Below are 17,315 nucleotides of genomic sequence, written 5' to 3'. Positions count from 1 at the left end.
CCTGCGTCTGTACTGACCTCTCACTTTGTGCTTTGTGTCTATGTGTTGATAAATCTGGAAACGGCCACAGCTGCTGCTGATCTGGAGTCCCTCTGGCCGGCTGGTCAGGCCCGCCCTGGGGCTAAAGCCTCGGTGTGGTGCTGGGTTTGGCTCCCAGAGCGCTGCACTGAATTCCTGCCGACCTGCTGGGCTGTCCTCAGCGGGAGGTTAGTTTTTCTGTGTCATTTTGTGGGTTCTGCAGCTCCAAAGTTTGTTTAGAGTCCCCTTTTTACATGGATTGGGGAGGGTGGAAGCAGGAGCTGCGCGAAGGTTGTGCTTCTACTCCGCCATCTTGGCTCCGCCCTGCCCCCCATTCCCTTTTATATGTTGTCTTTCCCTATAAGAATGTAAGTTTCTTGAAGGCAGAAACTATTTTGTATTTTTATCCCTAGTTCTTAGCACAATGCCTGTCATATAGTAAACACTTAATGTATGTTTTTTTTGTTTTTTTATTTTTAAAGCAATCTGGGTTAAGTAACTTGCTCAAGGTTACATGGCCAGTTATTTCTGGGTGTGGTGCTAAGTATCTGAGCCCGGATTTGATCCCCAGGTCATCCTGACACTGGAACCGGTGCTCTTACTCGCTGAGCCACCTGGCCGCCCCTTAATGTATGTTTTATCTATCTACTTATATTCAGAGTTCAGGATGAACTTAGGGTATAAGGACAGACCATGGAAGGGCAATGCAGTATAGCAAGCAGATAATCCAAGGAGAAGAATGATGGCCCTACTTGGGCAGGGAAAGCACAGAGAATAAGAAGAATCCATGGAGAATGGTGAGCACCATGGCCAGGAAATAGGTTAAGTTGGGAAAAAGGGATAAACAAGAAGGGAGAGAGTGAGAAGACTAACAAAAATGAATTCTCAGTGTCAGGGAGAAGATGAAGGATATGAAGAAAAATACTTCATAGTTTAGGTACTTTTAAAATTCCCAGTGGGAAAGTTGTAAACTTCAACTTGTAAGTCTTAGATGTGTTATAAGATCATTAACAAACTAGTAAAGAATCAATAAATAGCCAATGAAAAGGAAATGGTAACCATGGAAAGCCTCCATGGTACTGATTAAGAAAATGTCATGTCAGCCCAGCCTCATTTCCTTTCTTGACAATGGCAACATTAGGCTATTGTTATATAATTTAACCTATTTTGTCAAGGAATCTGATAAAGTCTTATGCTATTCCTAAAGATAAGACAGAGGAATGTGAAATTAATAGTGCCAGTTATAGTTTCAGGACTGGTTGAACGGTCAGGGCCAGAATCGTCATTCATAGTTTGGTGTCAGCTTGGAAGGAGTCTATGCTATAGTATCCCAGAGGAGCTATTGGCTCCACACTGTTCAACATTTTTATCAATCATCTGTATCAAGGTTTCACTGATATGGTTATCAATTTTTCAGATGACACAAAGCTAGGAGGAATAGTTAACACAGAAAATGGCAGAGCAAAGAACCAGAAAGTGCATGAGAAGGTAGAATATTGGACCAAATGTTGTCAGATGAAATTGAATAGGGATACATGAAAAGTCAGGAAGGCCTTGTAAAATCCTACTACTGATACTTAAGAGCTATATGACCCTGGGCCTGTCACTTAACCCCAATGTGCAGCTCCCTAAAACTTATCTACTTTATTATATAATTATAATCTGCAGAGATGTGGCGAACTTCCATATCAGGAATTTGAAAGAAAGAAACTGAAGAAATCACAGATCTTTCACATATTACATAAAATCTTTCCCTTGGACTAAAGAAATCAAACTCTAAAAGTACAAGGTAAGAAGATACAGCCAGATTGCAATTAACGTGAAAAAGACCTGAGTTCTTTTAATGGATTATAAGCTTGTATGAAGTCATGAGCTCTCTAAGGAAAAATTCCCATGACCAGATAGATTCACAAGTGAATTCTAACAAATATTGAAAGAACAATGAATTCCAATACTATATAATCTATTTGGAAAATAGGCAAAGAAAAAATCCTACCAAATTCCTTTTACAACACAAATATGGTCCTGATACATAAGCTGGGAAGAGTAAAATCAGAGAAAGAAAACTACATACCAATTTTCCTAATGGATATTGATACAAAAAAATGAACAAAATACTAGCAAGGACATTTTTATGGAGGATATTAATAAACTGAAGAGCATTCCTAAGAAGGTGCCTAGGATGATAAAGGGCCCTGACATTATGCCATGCGAGGACCGTTAAAAAAGTGGAGATATTTATTTACCTGAAGAGGAAAAGACTTGTTCTCTCTCTGTCTCTCTCTCCCCTTCTTTCTCTCTGTGTTGGGGTAGTTGTAAGCGTGGATGGGAGGATGATAATAATGGTTTTCAAATATTTGAAAGATCCTTCTATGGAATAAAAACCAACCTTGTTCTGCTTGGTTCCAGAGGTTAGAACTAGAAACAATGAATGGAAGCTGTGCGGATAGATTTTAACTGAATGTCTGAAAACAACTACCTGATTCAATACAACAGACAGTTCTTTAAAGAACCTACAATGTACAAGCATTGCACATTCCTAACCATTTGGGCTGCCCAAAGAAAGAATAAGCTACTTTGTTGAGAAGATAGGTTGAAGGGACTGGGAATGACTTGAGGGTTGGAGTATATGAGAGCAGTTATCAAATATGTGTATGGCTGTCATCTGGAAGAGGGATTATTACACTGGGCTTTGGCCCAGGTGTCACTACTCAGGGACCAATACACAGACATCATAGAAAGCCTGATTTCTGCTCAGTGTAAAGAAATGTGCAACAATTGAAATGGAAATGTGTTGGATTAAAATGAGCTCCCTATCATTAAAGGTGCTCAGGCAGAGGCTGCATAACCTCCTCTCTCTCTCAATGCAAAAAAGAAAGAAGAAATGTTATCATTAAACACATGGAAAAATTCTCCTCCTCTCTAAAAGTAAGTGAAATGGAAATTAAAACAGTTTTGAAGTTTCATCTCACACTCATCAATTTGGAAAAGAAGACCAAAGATGTAAATAGTCAATACTAGGGGGATCAACGGAAGTTAGGCATACAAATACAAAGTAGCTAGAACTGTGAATTGGCCCAGCTGTTCAGGAAAAGAAAATGTTAAGTAGGTGAGAAAAGTTACAAAATTGTTCATACCTTTTGGCCAAGTCATCCAACTACTCAGGTGTGTACCTCAAGGAAGTTCAAAGAAGGAAACTCCCAATCTAGGTCCACCATTTTCTCAATACCCAGATCTAAATGCCTCCAAAAATCTGCTCTGAATACTCCATTCCACAGCCTGCTTGGATTCAGTTCTTGGGTGCTAGGTGCTAAGATTCCTTCTAGCTCTCCAATTATGATTGTATGATTCCATGCAAGCAAATCTTAAACTGTTCCTTATTTTGCTTTTAACCAGTTTAAAGTTATTTCTAATGTCCTAGTGATGAGGGATGGCAATACAGTTCAGCAGGAACTCTGATCTTTATGTAAGACCAGAAAGACTGCAATTCAGTCTGGAAAGAATTCAGCACAGGCCAACTTGGAGTCAGAGTTGTAAAAGTTTATTGTATGCTTTACAGCGGGCAAGTGTCCTTAGGGGACCTGCAACCTCAAAGGGGTAGAATTTAGGTTTTTATAGAATAATCCTTAGTAGAACCCTTGCCAATTATGCTAACTAGGTGATTAAGGGTGGGATTAGGGAGGAGTTAAGGTGGGGCCAGTGTTTAAAGGGACATGCACTTTTAATGTAACTGAGTATTGCCCATAATTCACTGGGAAAAAGCCCAAGGGGGGGCTACCTGGAGGTGTGGTTTTAGGCTTGAAACATCACTAAGTCAGCTAGTGTCAAGGGCTGACTGAGAAGTGCCCAGTCTGCCACCCATCAGTGTCATGTTTGACAAGATTGATGTCTGGGAACCAAGGCTAAGGGAGACTCAGTGTGTTGATAATAGGCTAAGGAGTTAACCCAGAGATAGGGGCCTGAAGGTTTCATGGGGGGCAGCGGGACACATACAAGGGGGAGATAATAGTTGCCTAAGCTGGAATGTTTATAGATACTTTTGTGAAGGATTCACAGGTGTAGCTTGTCACTGTTCCATGCTGAGATAAACAATTCATGAGTTGTTGCTGGGCAGAGTTAATGCTCTGAAGCTGGGGAGGGGGAAATGTGATTTTACAGACTGGTTTTACAAATTGATGTTACAAACATAGATTCCAAGCACCCCATCACTAGCAGTGAGCTCTCTAAGGGTAAACTCAATCTTCTACTGCCTTTGAACTTGGGCAATGTTACTCAGCATCCAATCACACAAATGTTTAGAAAATACATTTTCAGTGACTGAATGAAAGGTCCTAATTCGCCCATTTACCTGAACAGTCAGTGCTTAGGATGTCTTTCCCCTCAGTTGTCTGTGTGTAAAGGACCCATGGTTCATCCCCTCGCTCCAGCTGAGAGATCACATCAGGTTTAGATACTGGAAATCCTGTTTGTAGGGAAGGAAAATAGACCTGGTGATTTGTGCTGGGTACACTAAGCTGTCCTAAATTAAATCCTAGCCTTTGGGCCTACAGGAGAAAGAGAAGGACAATGTCCAGAGATGCCATGAGAAGCTAGCCCAGGGAAAAACTTTGCTTGCAGGCAGGGGCTTTGGGGAGAGGGATAGTCAAGGAAATAGTGATATATGTGAACAGGAAACAATTACGTCATGAGCTCATCCTCCCAAAGAGTATAAGAAATTCCTATTTCTGGCCATGTCTTCATTAAACCCTTAAAGAGCACCCTGGGTTTATGGCAGTGAGGTCAGAACTTATACAGAGGTCATAAATTTTATAAATTTTATTATACAGAGGTCATAAATAAGAACATATTCAGGGGTCATAAATATACAAACTCAGAGAGAATTAAATGAAGCTGTCAATTTCCAAATCTGCACAGAGTAGGCCTATTACTACTTCTTGAGAAAAGGGAGTAGAAACATCTTGTCTCTGAGCACAGATGGGACTGAAAATCTCATCCTGGAATTCTAAGCCCAAACCCAGCTGAATCTTTCAGACAAAATAATATCAATTCTGAGTCCCATGGGAGAAGCCTTACTCAAGGAGATCAAGTTGCTATAATTCTCCAGCATCACATCTCTGTAGAGGTCCCTCTAAGCAGGGCCAAGATGATCCCACTCCTCCTGGGTGAGGTACACAGCAACATCTTCAAACACCACAGACACCTGAAATGATATATTCCTGCAGCAGCCTGTGATAGTAATGGCAATTAAAGATTCCCCTGTATTGGCTTGGTTTTCAAATTGATTGTGTTAAAACCCAGAGCTTGTTAATCCCACCTGTGGGATGGACTTGTTGATGTGAAAAGAAAGTCTTAAACTGGGAGGAGCTGGTGACTTAGATTTGGAGAGACAAGAGAGAGGCAGAAGAACTTTTTTGGAAGCAGCACCTAGTGGAGGGAGAGAGACTAAGAGAATTGCTGGTGGCCGCTTTGAATTGCCCTGGACTTTTGAGACCTGCCCCCTGAGCTGCCAAGGACTGAGGAGACATGGCTGTTTTGCTGGTACTTTGTCTGTCTCTTTTGATGTTCTTTTGCCAGATTTGTCCACTGGTGAAAGACAGTCCTGTTGTTGAAGAAGTCCTGGAACCTGGCTTTTGGTTAAGAAGCCCTGAGACTGTCCTGCAGACAGAGAGTGAATACTGTCCACTGGTGAAGGACAGTGCTGTTGTTGCAGGGGTCTGGGAACCTTTCTGTTGGTTCAGAAGCCCTGAAGAAGGATTTTCTTGTTGTATGTTTACAGAAATCCTAGGAGAGGGTTTTGCTAATGTTTTCAGGGGTTCTAGGACTGTTCTACAGACAGAGGATGAATTAATGAAGGGACTGGCAATGTATCTTGTGGCCTTGCTAAGCCTTGTCTCCCCAGGAACTAAGATTGCTGAGAACTTGCCTTGAGTCAAGATGAAGAAAAGACCTCCATTTGGGTATTAAGTGCTGTGTTTAAACTTGATGTAATTCTGGGGTAGATTCAATTGAGATCCAGGGGTGGGGAACTTTTGACCTTTTTGTGCTCTGTGATTGACAAATGAAGGTACTTTACTTATGTTTGGAAACTAATCTCCATTTGAGAAGAGGGGCTTTGTGGTGGACTAAATGAAGGCATAGCCTAGGGGTGGAGAAGTATTTAGACCAGGGACTTTGTAATTGATTGAATGAGTGGAAGGTCCTGGGGTGGGGTTGTACTTGGAGATTATTTAATCACACTTAGTAAATGCTGTATTTTGAATGATGTCATGTTTTGATCTTTTCTGTTCTGGGTTGGTCACTGAATAAAATGGAGAGCACCTATGCTGGTATTTTGAACCTTGGGAAGTTGCCTTTCCTTAGTATTACATTACACAGCCTCAATGAAGATTCCTTCAGAGGAAAGCCTTGGAGAAGGAGAAGAAACTCTTTTTTTTTTTTGCTTTTTTGGAGGGCAGTTGGGGTTAAGTAATTTGCCCAAGGTCACACAGCTAATTTGTGTGTGTGTGTGTGTGTGTTTGTGTTAAGTGTCTGAGGTCAGATCCAAACTCAGGTCATTCTGACTCCAGGGCCGGTGCTCTTACTCCTGTGCCAACTAGCCACCCCGGAGAAGAAACTCTTAAGGAAGAAGTTCTGAGATGTAGTATAGTGGTTTTCACAATCACATGACTCAGGAATAGATTCCCATTATGATCCTATTTTGATATTACCTTGTTGCAATGGAGAGGTGACCTTGGTTGGCTCCTGGATGCCAGTGGCTATGCCAATGGTGTAGAAATTCTACCAAATTAGACAGGTTTCAAGTAGGGCCTTCAATAAATGGCTTATGTGACAGTCATCAGAGGCCCTGAACCAGAAGGATTGCCATCAGATAGTACATATTTTCAGACACTGCAATGCACAAAGGTGTATAAATGTCAGTATCTATTCCAATCCATTCACTTTACAATTGAGGAGAAGTGGGGCCCAGAAAGGTAAAATTACTTGCCTAAAGTTATGTGCCTAAGGTTAATAAATGGCAGAACTGGAATGAGAAAATAAGACTTGAAACCAAAAATCTAGGGATCTTTCCATTTCACTGCTTCCTAAGTGTCTCACCAGGCCAGCAGTTCTCAATCTTTTCAAGTATTAAGAAACCTTTATAAACATCAAAAACTTATAGACTCCCAAACAATAGTATTTGTCCCATTGTTCTCTATTGCCTACATATCTGTTTATCCATTGGGCTTGAATTGGCATAAACTCAATGGAAGGGTATTTCAGCAGGGGTGAAGGAAGACTCAAAGAAGGGAAAGAAGATGCCTGGGGACAGGAAAGAGATTACCCTTTTAGAGTTGAAAAATTTCACAAATCCCCAAATGATGAGCTATATTATTATATACCGATTAAGAAAATAAATGATGATAAAAAGCTTCTACAGATTCCAAGACACTTTTTATTTAATTTGCATTTTGTTAATTATAATAGTACGGCCTTGAAAAAATAATAATACTATATGTGAGACATTTATTTAGTCTATATAATGTGTGCTTTCTTAGGATACCAAGTCATTTAACGAGATGAACTGGAGTTCCTACAATAACTCTAGCAACCTAAGTGTCTGCTGTCCATAGATTAGGAACCACTGGCATAGGATAATGTGGTGCTCTAGGCAGCAGGTAAAATAGCTCTTTGAGGGTCCAGAACTATTGTTTCCACTAAGAGTTTTCAACTTTTTTTGTGTCATGGACTCCTTTGTAAGGCTGGTGAAGTCTATGGACCCATTCCTATAGACCCAATCATTTTGCTGCAGTTTTTAGAAATTCAAACTAAATTTCAGTTAAAGGTCACAATTTTTTGTCCCATGCAAGTTCATGGCCCCACCGAAATCTATCCATGGACTCTTTGAGATCTTGGACATTGTGGACTCCTAGTCTATAGAGTGCCTTGTAAATTGCAAAGTATTACATGCAACTACATGTTATTACTCTTATTGAATGTTACTGGCATAAAGGTTCTCCATGGGGAAGGGGAGAGATGAGGAAGGGGAAAATAACTGTATAACTTCATTTTAAAACTATATATTCTGCTTATATATTGCTCTAATGAAAATTTCATCTTTCAAAAGGTGGGAAAAACAAAAAGAGCAAATTCTATTCTGGGTCTGATTCTTACCAACAGGGAAGAATTAGTTGCTGGAATGGAAATGATAGAAACAATATTAACGAGAACAAAAAATGAGTTGTTTAAAGACACCAATTTGGATACATAGGGAATTCATCAACAAACTTAGATTTTAAAAAAGAAGGGGCAGCTACATGGTGCAATAGATAGAGCACCAGGCCTGGAGTTAAGAGGACCCAAATTCAAATCCAGCCTCAGACACTTACTAGTTGTCTGACCCTGGGCAAGTCACTTAAACCAAATTTTCTTCTAAAAAATGTACAGAAAGAAGACAGAAACAAGGCTAGGAAAAAGAATATTAAAGCATGGCACAGTCCAGGAAAAATAATGTCAGGCACTAAAATGCACATACTCTTTGACCAGCAACATTGTATATATGGGGAAATTGAGACTTTCCCTAAGTCACACAGCTAGTAAGTGTCTGAGGCAGGCTACAAATCTAGATCCACCACTCTAAGTCTACTAAATGAATTGGGATTTCTTTGAAGGACCAGGGCTAAGAAGCAAATAGCCCTTCACACCTGTCCTACTGATTGACAAATCCAATGTCCTTTTATTGTATCAAGTAACTGGAAATTAAAGAATTGCCCATGAATTGGATAATGGTCAAACAAATTATAGTATTATGTTGGAATGTTATTGCACCACAAATGATGACAAGATAGCAGCCTAACCTTCCTCCAACCCCTCCATGCAAGTTAGATTAATATTTCCTTAAAAAGTATTGGGGCTCTCCTCAAGACTTGATTGGCTCAAGGGACTAAAGGTTCAGTATTGGTGTTACTTCTTGATTGCCTGAGTAAAAAAATAACCATGAGGAGGTCTAGATGCCCTTTCTGATGCTTGGCTGGTGGGGAATGATAGGCAATTCATGTGAAGGAGCCTCCTTCCTGCTAAGGTTGCCATCATCCTCCTAATATGTAGGATTACAACTTGGGTGTCATCCCCAACTACTCTCCCTCACTAGACGTAGTCAACCAGTTGTCAAGTCCTGTTATTTCTACCCTCACAATATCTCTCATATGTGCCCCCCTTCACACTTCTGACAGTGCTGCCATACTGGTTCATACTTTCATCACCTCACCTCTGAACTCTTGCAGATTGGTTGTCTTCCTTTCTAAAATCTCTTTCTACTCTGGCAAATCTTTCACTCAGCTATCAAACTGATCTTCCTAAAATGCAGATCTTTCCATGTTATCACTCCCCCATTTTCAGTGAACTCCCATGGCTCCCTATTACTTCCAGGAGGAAATATAAAATCTTATTTGGCTTTTAAAGCCCTTTATAACCTGCTTCCTTCTGACCTTTCTAATCTTCTTGTGCCTTATTCCATTACACACATTCTGTGACCCAGTGATGTTGGCCTTGTTGTTTCTCAAACTAAATACTACATCTTCTTGACTCCAAGTATTTTCACTATAGGCATGCATTGGAGATATTATCGGTTTGGTTCTAGACCACCACAACAAAGCAAATACCACAAAAAAGCAAATCACACAAATTTTTTTTTGGTTTCCCAGTGCATGTAAAAGTTATGTTTATATTATACTGTAGTTTTTTAAGTGTATAATATTATTATGGTACCTCTATGATCAGGTACTTTTCACAGATATGTCTAAGTGGATCATTTTAGTTATATGAAATTGAAAAACTTTTGCCCAAACAAAATCAATGCAGCCAGGATAAAAAAGGGAGGCTGTTAATTGGTTAAAAAAAAAAGAATCAAATATTTCTAATAAGGATCTGGCATCCAAGATATACCAGGCTATTGCAACATAGATGAAACTCAGAAAAAGAATATCATGTCACTGGGTCTGATGGAGAACCCATCATATCTTTCCACATTCTACTCATCTGTCTTCATTAGCAGAGCTTCTCATGCCCATTGATACACTGCCTAGGTTCATTGTTCAATGGTGAGTAAACTCCTACCTCTGGAACTCCTGCTCTATAGTTAATTAATTTCTTAGACTTCTTCCTCTCATCTTTCATCTTCTGACATTCATTTGAATACCTGTATCCTACCACAAATACCCCTCCCTAGATTATACTGCAGACCTTGTATACTTGCAGACCTTTCTAGTACTGGTTGCATTCTCTGATAGTCATCCTAAAGGGGGGAGTCAAAATACTCCTTAACAACCTCCCCCACTTCCAGTTCTAGACTATCTCTTTGCTACCATCATTCAGCAAATTATTCTCCTTTGAGATCCACTTTATTCAAATTTATCTAATCCCATTATAATTTCCTATCATTCCATCTCTCCCTATGTCTTACTCTTCTTAAACCAGAAAGGCAGCATGCAATAGAAAGTGTTCTGGGTATTGATTAAGAAGACCAGAGTTCAGGGGCAGCCAGGTAGCACAGTGAGTAAGAGCACTGGCCCCATAGTCGGGATGACCTGGGATCAAATCTGGGTTCAGACACTTAGCACCCACCCAGAAACACCTGGCCATGTAACCTTGAGCAAGTTACTTAACCCCAATTACTTAGGGGTGGCCAGGTGGTTCAGTGAGTAAGAGCACCGGCCCCAGAGTCAGGATGACCTGGGATCAAATACGGGCTCTGATACTTAGCACCACACCCAGAAATAACTGGCCGTGTAATGTTGAGCAAGTTACTTAACCCCAATTGCTTAAAAAAAAAAAGACCAGAGTTCAAATCCCAGTTTTGTCACATACTCTCTCTGTGACCTTGAGTAAATCACTTTCCTCCTCAGAGAATTAGTTTTCTCATCTATAAAATGATGGAGTAGAACCAGATGGCCTCTAAGATCCCTCTCAGGACCAAATCTATGTTTTTAAGATTCTCAGTCGCATTGGCAGCCATATGAAAGATGGCTCCAAATCATTAACAATACAAGAAATGCAAATTAAAACGACTCTGAAGTATTATCTCATTCCCAACAAATTGGCAAAGATAAGAAAAGATGAGAATAGTCAATGTTGTAAAGGCTATGGAAAGACAGGCACACTAACACATTGTTGTTGGAGCTGTGAATTGACCCAGACAATCTAGAAAACAATTTAAATTGCATCAAGAAAGTAACTAAAATGTTCTTACCCAGATATCTTACTGCTATGCATGCACCCTAAGATAGTGATTTTTTAAAAATAAGTCCTATTTAAAGCAAAATATTCATAAACAGCAATTTTATTTGTGGCAAAAAAAAAAACTGGAAACAAAGTGGGTATCCCTTAAATGGGTGGCAGATAATATATAGTATGTAGTACATGAATATAATGGATTATTACTGTTCTGAAAGGAACAAAAACTAAGAATATACAGAAGTGGGGGGAAACATACAAACTAGCACAAAGTAAGACAAACAAAACCACAAAACAATGTACAAAATGACAACAATGGAAAGGGAAATAGCAACTACAAAATCAAGAAACTGAACATTGTAGAATTATAATGACCAAGCTTATCCCTGAAGAATACATAAGAAAATGCACTTCCCTCTCACCTCTTTGCACAGGTGATGGACCATGAGTATATACAAAGTATATACTGTCATAATCTGTTGGCTAATTTTGCTAAACGGCTTTGTTTTCTCCTTTCTTTTCATTCTTTGTAATGGGATGGCTCTCTGGATAGGGATAAGGAGTATAATTGGAAATGATGGTGATGTAAAAACAAAATAAATAAATAGGAGTTAAAAACATAAATACTCATTTACTGCCAGCCCCAGCAAAGTTCTCTTCCAACTAAGTATTCCCATTTACATATGAAAATCATAAAAGATTCCTTGAAATATGTAACAATAGAAATAGCTTTGCTATGACTTTCTGATTATCAATATCAAATAAGGGACAAAATTCAGAAATGTTTGCTTGCCAAAAATGTTTGTCTCCATCATGGAAGTTGATGAGAACAGAATCTAATTAAAAGAGGGCTTCCTTATACATTGCAAAGTCTTGCAGGTGCTCCTGTTTGCAGGTGACATTGTAATGATTGAACCTAGACTCCCGACATTGCAGAAGCTCAAGGAAATACATAATCACTAAAATAGTAGTCTAACTACCTACAGAAGACAACCGAGTAGATAAAGAATGTCTGTTATTCAGACTAGCCTCTGCAGCTATATGGCCAAACCATAGAACTTGTCTAACTCCCTTTGTCTCTCTATCTCTATCTCTGTCTCTCTGTGTATTTCTGTCTCTTTCTCTCTGTACACACACACACACACACACAGGCTGAATAATGAGCCAGGCCCAGAATCAAATAGGAAGAGGAAAACTAGTTGGATTGCCTTCAGCACACTGCATAGTGTTTTTATTGGCCCTAAGTTTCTCTCTAAAACAAATTTTCATCTTTTAAAATCAATATTCTTCTAATAATGCTGTATGACAATGAGACACAGATTCCAGAGATTTAAGGTCAGTGGAGAGGCTCATAATGGACACATTCAGGCTGGAACATATTACCAATAAAGGATTTCTCCAGAGAAGTAGCAGAAAGCATATCATCAAAGAAATGTACAACTAGAAAAGGAGGTACATTGGGAGTGGGAGATACTGATGGATAGTACATGAACTTTACTGATATTCACATTATGACAAAAAATCTAGAGGATTGCTCCAAGAATACTGGCCCCTGTATACATGATATACATGAAGTACATACATAAAGATGTAGACTAGAGTTGCATAATACAAGAAGGTGTTACATTGTGTTGGGACAGAGTACCCCTCCTTTAAGGCCCAACTAAAATCCTACATTCTATAGGAGGCCTTTCTTAACCTCTCTTAATTCCAGTGCTTTCCCTCTGAATTCTTTCCTATTTATCATATATATATATATATATATATATATATATATATACACACACACACACACACACACATACAAATATAGATTGCTTTGTATAGGTTTCATATTGTCTTCCTTGCTGGATTGTAAACTCATTGGCAGGCTCTTTCTTTTGCCTCTTTTTGTATTCCCCAGTACTTAGCATGGTACCTGGTGCATAGTAAGCACTTAATGAATATTTATTGAACTGAATTGAATCAAGCCCAGAAGTTCCAGATTTCTGAGTTGCCCTGGCCACCTTTGTACCTCACTATTTTAAATTTGTACCACTCTTCGCCACAAATAATGTGCATTGGTGGGAAAGTGTGCCCCCCACTGCTACACTTCTGGAATAAGGTGTTTAAACTAGATGCCTCTAATTACTCAACACTTACTCACTTCTTTCAAACTGGCTTCTGCCCATACTACTACACTGAAACTTTTCTCTTAGAGGTCAACAATGAAAATAAACACATTAAATAGTCTTTTTCCAGTCTCCATCCTCCTTAACTTCTCTGTAACTCTGAAGAATTCTGATTACTCTCTACTGCTAGATACTCTCTCTATGCGTGATGTCAGAGACACCATACTCTGCTGATTCTCTTCCTACTACTCTGGAGGATTTATGAAAAAAAGCATGGGAGGGGGTGGCTAGGTGGCACAGCGAATAGAGCACCACTCCTGGAGTTCAGGAGGACCTGAGTTCAAATCTGGCCTCAGACGCTTAACATAAAAAACTAGCTGTGTGATCTTGGGCAAGTCACTTAACCCCAATTGCCCTCCAAAAAGCAAAAAAAGAAAAAGCATGGGAAAGAATTATGTAGCATGAGAAGGCATTGATGTGTGCAGTCTGCATCAAAGAAAGAAGTACCATCACTAATAATGTCATGGATCCACTGAAACATATTTTACAGAAAAATCATAAGAGTAATCTATATCATCAGGTAGTATGTGGTAATAGTGTCCCAGAGCAGAAGACAGGTCTATAGAAGAATTCTCTTGACTGGAGGCTAGAGGGGAGACCTAACTTTATCCCTCTCCCCCAGAAATTGTTAGGGGTATGTAAGCTACACACACACACACACACACACACACAGAGCTGATCCTAGCAGTCTGAGTAGAGTGAGCAGGGGAATCCCAGGTGTACAACTCCCAAAGGAAACATGAACCCTTCAGAGAGGAGACACAAACACCCTCATATAGAACCCAATAATAATTCATAGAGTGAGCTGGCTGATTTTCTCATAAGAAATATAGAAGTGTGGGCTTGGGAGATGGAATGTTAGGTAAGTAAAGTAACTCCTAGAACTCTGGGAACTTCAACTAGGGCCCAATAATATACAATATAGAAAACTCTCAGGACTAGTAACTTAAAGGGAAGGTCACATGGACACTTGTCCACAAATACTTGTGTGTGTTGGGGAGTGTAGATGGTGGTGAAAGGAAAGAGAAACAGTCATAGTTAACTAGGTCACATTCTACATGAAATCCTTTATCCCTATAATCATCCTAAGATTCTAGATTTGTGGAGAAAGAGGTAGGATTCTGGTTTCTGAGTCAGGAGTTAATAATATTCAGGTACCTGGGTCAGGAGAAGGGAAGATTGCCATACAGGGAAGTTACTGACCAACAGATAGGTCTGTGGTCATAGCGGTGACAAATTTTCAGGAAGAAGCACTCACCTTGATCCTGGGTGAGTGTGATTGGGCTGCCATAGTCTGATCTCCAGGGCTTTCCTCATGAGATAGGGCAGGAAACTGGGGAGCAGGCAGTGCTGAAGAAAGAGGAAGAAGTATAAGAACAATCCTGATCGAGGGCATCACTTCTGACTCTCCACTGCCCCCAAGAGATTCCAGAATGATCCCACTTTTCATTGAAAGGACACAGTTGTCAAAGTACTATGAGCACTGATTGCCTACACAAACCTGTCAGCACATCGTTAATATATACTTTACACATAGGTGGATGTGAGCTCTGAACATAGGTATATGAAATGTTTTCAAATAAGATATGTGTACAACACAGCATGGTGCCTGGTGCATAGAAGGAATTTAGTAAATGATTGTTCCCTTTCCTTCCAGCTATGAAAACAGGGAAACATGGGTATCTGACTAGTCCTGAGTAAAGAAGAAATAGCTTCTCCCTCCTCTAGGGACACTCAACCACTTTGAGGGGGTAAAGATGGAAGTACAGGGTAGAACAAAAAGCCCAGATAACATATTAGATCATGAACTCCTTGACAGCAGAATATTGCATCTGCCTCTGTATCTCCAGCAATGAATAAGTAGAGCACTTTGAGTAAAGTAGGTATTTAACATGCTCTTCAATTTGAATTTATATAATCTTTTTAGAATTTTTATGAATAAAATACAATAGATTATTGTATCACAATCACAGGGACTGTCTTTGTTCTACTATGAATGACATAAGAAAATTAAAGAAAATCATTGTCTCTAAAGTGTTTGTGCTCAGACCAGAACATTCTATTGAGTATAGATAAAATGTGTGGGGTCAGTTCAAAAAAATCATCATCATCCTCATAGCAGCTAGCATTTATCTAGCACTTTAAGATTTGCCCATATTAGATCATTTGATTCTCACCCCAACTCTGGGAGGTAAATGCTATTAGCCCCATTTTATAAGTGAGGAAACTAAGGCTGAGGGAGGTTAAGTGACTTGCCCAGAGATACACAGCTAGTAAGTGTACAAGGCAGAATTTGAACTCATCTTTCTGAAAAGACCAGTGTGCTATCTACTGCACTACCTATATGCCTCAGGAATTTAAAGATAACATGTTAGTTAACAACAAACACAAAGATGAATAAGTTCATTGCATCTGAACAGGTCTGCTATGCTAAAATAATGACATATGTATATGTGTATATAGTGATTATTTTAGTTAGATAAAACAAATCAAAACAACTGAATGTTGCTTAAGTAGCAATGGTTTTTGTCCTAATACAGTTTATCAAAAAACCACTCCTTAAGTATAAATCGGGCTAGAGTTGTAACTAAAAGAATAGCTACTGATAATAACAATAGCTCACACTTATATAATATCTTAAGGGTTGCATATCTTGTGCTGTAATTGCTGTTATTACCACCATTGTACAGATGGGAAAATTGAGACTTTCCCTAAGTCACACAGCTAGTAAGTGTCTGAGGCAGGATATAAACCTAGACCTTTCTGACTCCAAGTCCAGTATGTGATCCATCACTCCAAGTCTACTAAATGAATTGGGATTTCTTAGTTTTGAAGGACCAGGGCTAAGAAGCAAATTGCTCTTCACAGCTGTCCTACTGATTGACAAATCCAATGTCCTTTTCTCAGTCCTCAACCTACTCAGACTTAATGAATTAGTAATGTTGACCACTTCCTCCATTTTGAAACTCCCTTCCTTCTTGACTTTTTAAAAAACCATAACATTCTGGCTTTTCTCATTTTTTCTTCACGGGACAAGGAAGAGGCCCATGAAAAGTGGGAGGAAACAGGCTTGGGCCTAGAGTTTCTGTTCTCTCTTTTGGCCCTGACTCCATTCTACCCAGAACTAGGATTCAGGTCCTACCAAACTAAGACCCACAAATGGCAAACACCCCAAGGCCAGTGTAAGGTAGGGCTTCCAGGAGGGGAATCATAGGCGTTAGCGCTGGAAGGGATATTAGACAACATCCAGTCCACCCATCCCCTCCCCCCTCCCACTTGACAGATAAGGAAACTGAGGCCAGAGAAGTCAGATGACTCTCTTGCAGCCCCACAGGGAAGTCTCGCCCCTAGGCTCATTCTCCACTCTATCAGGAGCAGCTGGAACCATAGGAAGACCTAGCACGGCCAATGGGGATGGATGTACAGCACTTAGAAGGCAACATCCCTAGCTGTCAGGACCAGGGCCAGCTCCAAAAGGGATGCTGCGAGCAGCCCGTCTCTCCCTTCCTCGGGTGCCAGAGAGGAGGTTCGGGCTCTCTGGGATCTGCCTACAGTACCGGCAAAGAGACTTCCCACCTGGGCCTGTCTTCCCCTCCCCAGGTGCTCCGCAGACATCGCCCGATGACGTTCCGTGCTTCCTCCTTGTCCCCCACCACCGGACTCAAACTCAGCTCTGCTCTGGCCACAGTGGGGCAAGAAGAGACGGTTGGCCCCGCCCACACAGGAAGTCCCGCCTTGTCTCCGGCTCTGCCCAATCGGATGGGAGAACTGCCTAGTGCGCTCTAGGCTAAGGGTAGGATCAATCATCTCGGTGGCTGCCATCTCTTGACTGCTCTTTCTCTCTCCCGAGCCTAACTTTTGTCCTGTACCTCCTTCTAACCCCAAGGGACCCTGTGATCTCCTAGGCTGTCAGTAGAA

At 40.3% G+C, this 17,315-nt stretch overlaps 1 long non-coding RNA gene across 1 annotated transcript; it reads right to left on the bottom strand.

Moving 5' to 3' along the window:
- Positions 1-3,488: 3,488 nt before the first annotated feature.
- LOC138167884 (uncharacterized) lies at positions 3,489-17,113 on the bottom strand. Its single transcript, XR_011169983.1, has 5 exons — positions 16,974-17,113; positions 14,656-14,747; positions 6,726-6,906; positions 5,092-5,218; positions 3,489-4,480 (listed from the first exon to the last, which is right to left on the bottom strand). It is a non-coding gene; the product is annotated as an uncharacterized lncRNA (long non-coding RNA).
- Positions 17,114-17,315: the final 202 nt, after the last annotated feature.

Source organism: Petaurus breviceps, unplaced genomic scaffold (assembly GCF_028583685.1).
Source record: "Petaurus breviceps papuanus isolate PSGF00001 unplaced genomic scaffold, PetGlider_PUasm1.0 318, whole genome shotgun sequence".
Classification (NCBI taxonomy): domain Eukaryota; kingdom Metazoa; phylum Chordata; class Mammalia; order Diprotodontia; family Petauridae; genus Petaurus; species Petaurus breviceps.
This window is presented reverse-complemented; position numbering and strand designations above follow the sequence as displayed.